The sequence below is a fragment of the Lathyrus oleraceus genome, chromosome 3 (assembly GCF_024323335.1).
Source record: "Lathyrus oleraceus cultivar Zhongwan6 chromosome 3, CAAS_Psat_ZW6_1.0, whole genome shotgun sequence".
Taxonomy (NCBI): Eukaryota; Viridiplantae; Streptophyta; class Magnoliopsida; order Fabales; family Fabaceae; genus Lathyrus; species Lathyrus oleraceus.
In genome coordinates this window covers 105,472,207-105,480,296 of record NC_066581.1, presented here as the reverse complement: position 1 = coordinate 105,480,296, position 8,090 = coordinate 105,472,207, and the positions used below count along the sequence as shown (strand labels likewise).

At 39.0% G+C, this 8,090-nt stretch overlaps 1 non-coding gene across 1 annotated transcript; it reads right to left on the bottom strand.

Annotated features, from left to right (window-relative positions):
- Positions 1-7,195: 7,195 nt before the first annotated feature.
- On the bottom strand, positions 7,196-7,302 carry LOC127133455 (small nucleolar RNA R71). The gene has a single exon (XR_007807427.1). It is a non-coding gene; the product is annotated as a small nucleolar RNA R71 (small nucleolar RNA).
- Positions 7,303-8,090: the final 788 nt, after the last annotated feature.

Below are 8,090 nucleotides of genomic sequence, written 5' to 3'. Positions count from 1 at the left end.
AGGCTAAAGTTATTCCCGGGAAAACTACGATCTAGATGGTCAGGTCCTTTCCAAATCACCAATGTTTTTCCCAGTGGAGCGGTAGAAATTAAAGGCAAATCTATGGAACCATTTACCGTAAACGGGCAACGTCTAAAACATTATCACTATGCAGAAAACAATGAAGATTCGCAAGTCTTGCACTTAGACGAAATGCCTCCAGAACTTATAGATTATAATTGATAGTTTTTATGTCGAGCTTGCGACATTAAACAAAGCGCTTAGTGGGAGACAACCCACAAATACTTATATTTTCATTTCATCCTTAATTATTCTTTTTAATTTTTATTTAGTATTCTTTCTTAATTTATTTTAATCTATTACAAACTTTTCTCTTCTTCTTTCGGCATTTGGCCAAATCCTGACTAAAACTATTGTTTTTCTTTTCTCTAGCTAACACTAACCTGATGGGACAAATTGATCGTATGGGTATCAAATTCAGAGGGAAAGCTCAGAAACAAAAGTTTGAGGAACTAGCCACGAGAGAGATGCTACCTAGTCTATATGCTGATGACTGGGCAATGACTGCCCTTGGACTAAGAGAAAGTGTCCTGTATTTGCTGAGTCAGATAGGGTGGGAAACCTCTCCTATCCGTAGATATTTCGTCACTTACCGGAGACTAACACTAGAATTCCTTAGTTCCCTGATCTATCTACCCAGCCATGGAAAAGGAATAAGCAGAGGTTTCATCCAGTTCAGAATGTTTAACATGGAGTACCAATTTAATATTCAAGACTTTACCAACCTTTTAGGTTTCCCTACCTCCTTTGACACATTCATAGTGAGCCAAGAAGAACTTTTTGAATATAGAGAACTTGAACACTTTTGGGGAAGCTTGACTGGAAATGACGATCCCGAGGAACATGAGTTTCTCTCTGGAAACATACATAACCCGACCTTTCGTTATTTCCATAAGATCCTGACCCACACCTTATTTGGGAAGAAGCCAAACAGCACCTCAGTTTCACGTGATGAACTCTTCATCATATTTTGTGCTTCCCAAAACCGTCCAGTAAACGGTGCCACTTTTATGTTGGCAAGTTTAGACCACCTTATCCAAGATGAATGAGCACCAATTCGAATAGGCGGTTTGATAACTATGATTGGTAATGCTATCGGATTACGTCAGCCTATGCTTGACTTAAGCCCTTTTTGTGGCATTACTATTATGAGTATACCCTTCCTCTTCAACACTATGTTTATAGCAAACCTAGGGTCTGACGAGTTTGAACTTATAATTAATAACCAAGTTCTTTGCCTATTCACCATGCCCAATCCTAGGACTAGTGTTCATAACCGCAATAACTGGCTATACAATCTGAACGCAACACCCTCTCCTGCTAGATCCACTGAATCCATCCAGGACTATGAGATTTGTGATGACCAGATTCCTTATGCTGAATCTGACCCTCAGACACCATCTGGTTATTATGATATTGATCCTCCTCCTCAGCCTGTCCCGGCCGAAGAATCAGCAATACCCGATCTTAGACATCATATGCCCGGAGCTGATTATAACACCATCATTCAAGCTTTGATGTCAGAACAAGACGCCCTCAGAGAAGAGTTAGCTAACATGGGACAAGAATTTCTGGGATACATGAACAGTATGACAAATCAGTTTCACGAGTTGCTAAACCGTGTTAACTCCTTTGCTCCTCCGGCCAGAGATCGTGCAGATGGATAGAAGTTGTTTTTCTTAGTTATTTAGTTTTAAGTTAGATTATTCATTAATGTCATTTCAAATTATGTTCGTATTTGTTTCTCTTTCGCATTTTTGTTTTTTTTCTTCCAATGTTACATTATGATTATTTTATGAAGCTATTGATTTATTCTACTTTATTATGAATTATGCAATATCTATCAATAATGCTCTCTACTGTTGCTGCCTACATAACTTATTAAAGAAAAATATATTTATGCACTATTATGCAAAGTAGAATAGCATGCAAGGGAAATTTAAATAGCAGAATAAAATAATCTGAAGCAAAACAAAATAATAAAAATAAATCACTATAATTATTATGAAGAACGCAACCAGTAACCCGTGCCAGTATGACTGTGTCACGAGCGTCACACACGCCATCACGGTCGTCACACCAAGTACTTGTGACGCCCCTGTCACGAGCGTAACACCTTCAGACTAGGTGAACGTTACAAGCCGTTGGAGAGACGACCGTTACACCATTTCACCTTTTTACCTTCCCCATTTATTCACATTAACCCACATTTATTTACTTTTCAACCACTTCCTTTCCAACTTCAAATTTTTTCCTATAAATACCCACCATAACTTTCTTCCTACATCACAACCATTCTATACAATCCAATATATTTCTTTTCTTTCCTAATTAATTTTTCCAACTCATTCATCAGTATGGCGGGAAATCAAAATTTCGGAAATATCATCTTCCGATCCGAAGATGATAACTATCAAAGGGAGCAGTTCGAGCGTTTCCAACAGCGAGGTGTCACCTCTACCAGGTATCCTGATCTAACTTGTTTACAAGAATTAGGATTACTTCAAGGTATAGAATGGATGCTCCGTCTCGCTGATTTAACCTTCCTTTGCACGCATAATCAACCTACCTACCCCTCCCTGACCTTAGAATTCTTAAGTTCATACGCATACAACACTCCCACCGGTGAAGACGAGTACTTAACCGGTACCGCAACCTTCCGTATGTTCAACACCGAATACTCCTTATCCCAAAACCAATTGAGCACCATGCTACAATTCTCTGTAGAAGGTCAAGTCCACCCTAGGATACCTCCTAACTCCCAGTGGCATATAAACGCCTTCGACCTTTTTAGGAAAATATCCGATGTAGATACCAACAACTGGGATGTGCTCCTTGCTTCCCATATACATAACCCAACTATCCAGTACTTTATCCGCATCTTGCAGAACACAGTTTTCGGAAGACCGAACAACAACAAAGTCAACGCCAAGGAATTATTCTTCCTCCACTGCGTTTTTGCAGCAGATACACAGGTAAACGCCGCCTCCTTCCTATTTCATCATATCCGCACCTTATGTGCTAGAGGCCGACAACCTTTTGTAATTGGTGGATTAATCACCACCATAGCACTTGGCTTAAACCTAGGGGACCGACTCCAAACTTTAGAATCTTTACCACCCCTATTTATGGATATAAGCTACTGTAGGTCTAGCCGCCTAATTAAGAACAGAGTAGGCGGAGGGTATTACCTTATGGTGAACAACCAGGAAGTCCCAAGCATTGTTCTACCCAACATGGCCCTAACAGATGTCACCAACCCCAACCGCCACCTCTATGATCTAAATGCTCCCGAAGCTACCGAGCCTTCACACGCAAACCCGTCTACCGACGAGTTCGAAGAAATGGAGCACGGTGATCATGCTCCTGCACAACAGTCAGTCCCGCAAAACCCTTCCGATAATCCAGCTGGTCCATCCTCACGACGTCGTCGACGAAGAAGGCCTGCAACCAACGACGACATCATGGATGCTATTGATGGTATGCAAGCACAGAATCTCGAAATGATGCAAATGATGCGCCAAATGCAACAACAACAGGAAGCGAGGAATGCCATAACCGATCAGCGGTTCACTGAGTTGTTCAGCAGATTTGACGACTTAGAAATACGTCAACGATCACCAGGTCCAAGAACAAGAGGCGGAAGGCCGCATTGACTTTAGTTTCTTTTTCCTTCCTTTTTGTATTTCATTTCTTTTCCTTAAAACATTGGGGACAATGTTTCATTTAAGTATGGGGGGGAAAACCGTGCTCTTTCTATCCTCCCTTTTTCAAGTATGTACTTTTCTTTTCATTGTTATTTCCCTTGAAATTATATTAAAAAAAAATATTTTATTATAATGTAGATTTATTTTAAGTAAAGTCCCTAATGTGAAAAAAAAAATTCTATTATCTATTCCCTCAAAATTTTCATGAGCCATAACAAAAATTCAACACACTCGGTAAGTATAAAGGTTGCTTATGTTATCGAACTTGAGACAAATTAAGACAAAAACTATTACCGCCCCAACACTCTAAACAAACCTCAACATGTTAGATCAGAAAGGCAACTGTTATACAAGTCCTTGGATTTTTAACTTTATAGTAACCCCGAGTAGTTTATACAAGAAGTCAGCACCATCTTAATAGCAAACTACGTGGAGGGCCGATGAATATAAGTGAATGATTCCCAAAATAAAAAAAAATAAAAAATATATATAGCAGGAAATGCACTAACTAAGTTAGGTGATCCTTACCAGATCATTTAATCTAAAGGCTGCAGATCATACAAAAACATAATACGAAAGATCCATTATGAGTTGGTTCAGCGGGTATCTGGTACTGAACTTGGTAGGGCGGACTACGGTCCGATCCCCCGCAATTCACAATGGACTAAGCAACGAAGTTATCCGACTCATGTACCAGAGCTTCAAGCTAAAAAGGGGATCAGAATCACTAACCGACCACTCCACTATGTGCGTGAAACGATAAAGGGCTTAATGTGATTTCGCTAGAATGAAAACGGGTGAAATAAGAGTAAAAGAACCAAGCTAGCTATAATAGCATGACTCGAACTGGTTTGCATGAGGTGAAATTATCTGATGTGGTAACGGTAGTCCTTGCTGTCGAGATTAGACTTAAGATACTTCAAAACGAAATCTACTTGCAACCTAGTACGAATTGATGTGTGTTTTGAAATTTCATCTGGCTAAAATTTTAAAAACAAGTTTTATACTGTATTTTGCTTGAGGACAAGCAAAGATCTAAATATGGGGGAGTTTGATAACATGAAATAGTATCACATTCTAGGACTCAATTTAATTAAATTATATTATTATTTACTTCAATTTATTTCATTTTATTCGATATTACTCGGTATTTTCTTTCTATCTATCTCAGGTAGTTTATTTGAAGCACAAGTAAAAAAGGAAGAAAAGGAGGTGAAAAAGGAATGAAAAGAAGCAAATAGCAAAAGCCAAAGCCCAGCCCAAAAAGCACAGGCGCTGCGCCTGTGACGAGCGTCACACAGCCTGTGACGAGCGTCACGCTCTGCCCACTTGTGTTACGAGCGTAACACATGGTGTGATGGACGTCACACCATTCTCCTATATTTTTGGCTTCAGAGGCGCAACAAAGACGTTGAGGCCTATTGTTACGCTTGACCGTTTGCAACGTGAAGACTATGTACAATTAAAACCCTTGGAAGCAGTTACAAAAGTACTAATATAAATAGTAGCTTTTGGAAAAACCCTCGGGTCCTCGCTTCTTCGGCAGTTTCTCTTTTCCACGCTTTTTCTCTTCCAGCAGTGCTAGCATATTTTACAGCAATATTTTTACAGTCTTTATTTTTTTTCCCTTTGCAATTTCTATTTTCTTTTCCAGCAGTTAATTAATTTTTCGCACAATAGTTTCTACACCGGAAACTATTGTGTACCTTTCACTAGATCTAACCTTACGTTAGACCCTAGATTTTTATTCCTTCACTTTTATTTTTCTGTCTGATTGAGGAATTCAAGAACAAATCCAACCGGTCTGTGGTGGATGTTCAAGATTGCTATTTAATTACTCAGGTTCTTTAATTATTGTTTTAATTTATATATGCTCTGCTTTACTGTTTATTTATATTATTTGCCTAAGATGAATTTGTTTATGCATGATAATTATTTAGATCTGTTTAGCATGTCTGGCTAATTTATTTAGGTATCGGTATGTAGAGTAATCGGAATGAAGGAATCACAACTAAGTTGGTATAATTAAGTTTAAAATAAAATCACTCTTTTTACGGTCTCAATTTACATGTTTAATAACAAGGTTTTTGTACGAGAGTAAAAGACATAAAGAAGTTAAATTCAATAGAACGAGAGTTTGAGTTTTTAACTGGACAGTGTAAATTGGACATTAATTCTAGATCAGGGCGAGAGCAAATTTTTAGAGTTAATTAAATTCTAATCTTTTTCAAAAAGTATTTTTAAAGGTTGAATGTGAGGACGAGAGTTAAGCATTTGAATTTAATTGTATAACCTAAGTCAATAGAGCGAGAGTTTGAGACAAGGGTGTTTAAACGATTAGTATTTTCCTAAAAGGAGTTTCTACGGATTCTATTGTTTTCAAAAAGTGATTTTGGACTTAACTAATGAGTGACAGCTACGTTAATATAAAATCATAGTTTATTCAACAGAGTGAGAGTTTGAGATAAGACTTTTAACCAATAGTGTCTACCGAAAGGATTTATTTTAAAACCAAGAAACCAACGAAGAATTGATTCCCTAATTACGACGAACTACATAGCGATATCCGTTTATTTGATATCTAATTTAGATCTTATTTTAGTTTTAACTTTTCCCCCAAACAATCAAAGTATTATCCGCCTTAGCTTTACGAAGTAACCTTAGAAAACGGTACATCGATTCATAAGTCCCTGTGGGATCGATATCTTTTAAAACTACGCGATAGAACTGTGCACTTGCAGTTTGTACCCCAAATTCGACTCATAAAGTCGCGATCAAGTTTTTGGCACCGTTGCCGGGGACTTTTATTTAACTCGATATCGTAACTCTTCTGTTACGCTGTAGAGACTAAGGCTTTTCTTTTTCTTTTCTTTCTATCGTTGATTTGTATGCCACATACTCGCTCACAAGGCGAGCCGTACTACTTACGAATCAACGATATCGAACTATATCTCCGAGTCTTACGACGAATTCGGGAATATCGTGCTGCAAACAATCTCCCACCTAGCGAAATTCCTGATCTCAAAAATCTTTTCCCTTCGATACCCGAGATGGCAGAACCAGCTCGTGCTCTTCGAGATTACGCCGCTCCATCGCAAGATGAGCCGCATTCGAGTATTGCTCCACCCGCAATCGAAGCAAACAACTTTGAACTTAAACCTTCACTGTTGCAGGCAGTGCAACAGAACCAATTCTCTGGAAATCCTACCGAGGATCCAAACCTTCATTTATCCGTATTTGTTCAATACGCTGATACTGTTAAAGCTAATGGTGTCACTTCAGAGGCAATTCGACTTCGTCTTTTTCCTTTCTCGTTAAGAGATAGCGCTAGAAGATGGCTCCAGTCTCTTCCTTCCAACTCAGTCACCACATGGAACGAGTTGAAGAAAGTCTTTCTTGCCCGATATTTTCCGCCGAGCAAAACAGCTATGTTGAGAGCCCAGATAAATGGATTTAAACAGAAAGATAACGAGTCTCTTTTCGAAGCATGGGAAAGATACAAAGACATGATGAGACTTTGTCCACACCATGGTCTAGAGGACTGGTTAGTAATTCATACCTTCTATAATGGTCTCTTGTACAACACGAGGTTAACAATAGACGTTGCCGCAGGTGGTGCACTAATGAACAAACCTTATGCTGATGCTTACCAACTTATCGAAAGCATGGCCCAAAACCACTATCAGTGGGGAAGCGAACGAACAGTGGTAGAAAAACCTCAAACGAAAACTGGCATGTACGAGATAAGTAACCTTGATCATGTTAATGCAAAAGTGGATGCTCTGGTCCAAAAAATTGAAAGTTTAAATGTATCACCTCCAGCCACCGTGGTAGCCATAACTCAGAATTGCGAAGTCTGTGGAATCCAAGGTCACACTCCTGCAGATTGTCAACTCCTAACAGGAATCCAAGCGGAGCAAGTGAACTATGCTCAAGGAAGCCCTTACTCGCATACCTATAACTCAAACTGGAAGAATCATCCAAATTTTTCATATAAGAGTAATAACGCTTTATACGCACCTAGACAATCTCCAAATCAAGCCCCAGCTATACCTCCGGGATATCAAAAGCCGATCCCATATACCCCTAACAATAACGCCCCTAGGAAATCCAACTTGGAAATCATGATGGAAAACTTTATAGCCTCTCAACAGCAAACCAATAAAGATTTCTTAAACCAGAATGTACACACTGGCGAACAAATTAAACAACTAGCAAGTAAAGTAGATGCCCTGGCTACCCATAACAAAGTGCTGGAAACGCAAATATCACAAGTAGCTCAACAACAAGCGCCTACTGCTGCCCCAACTGGTACATTTCCTG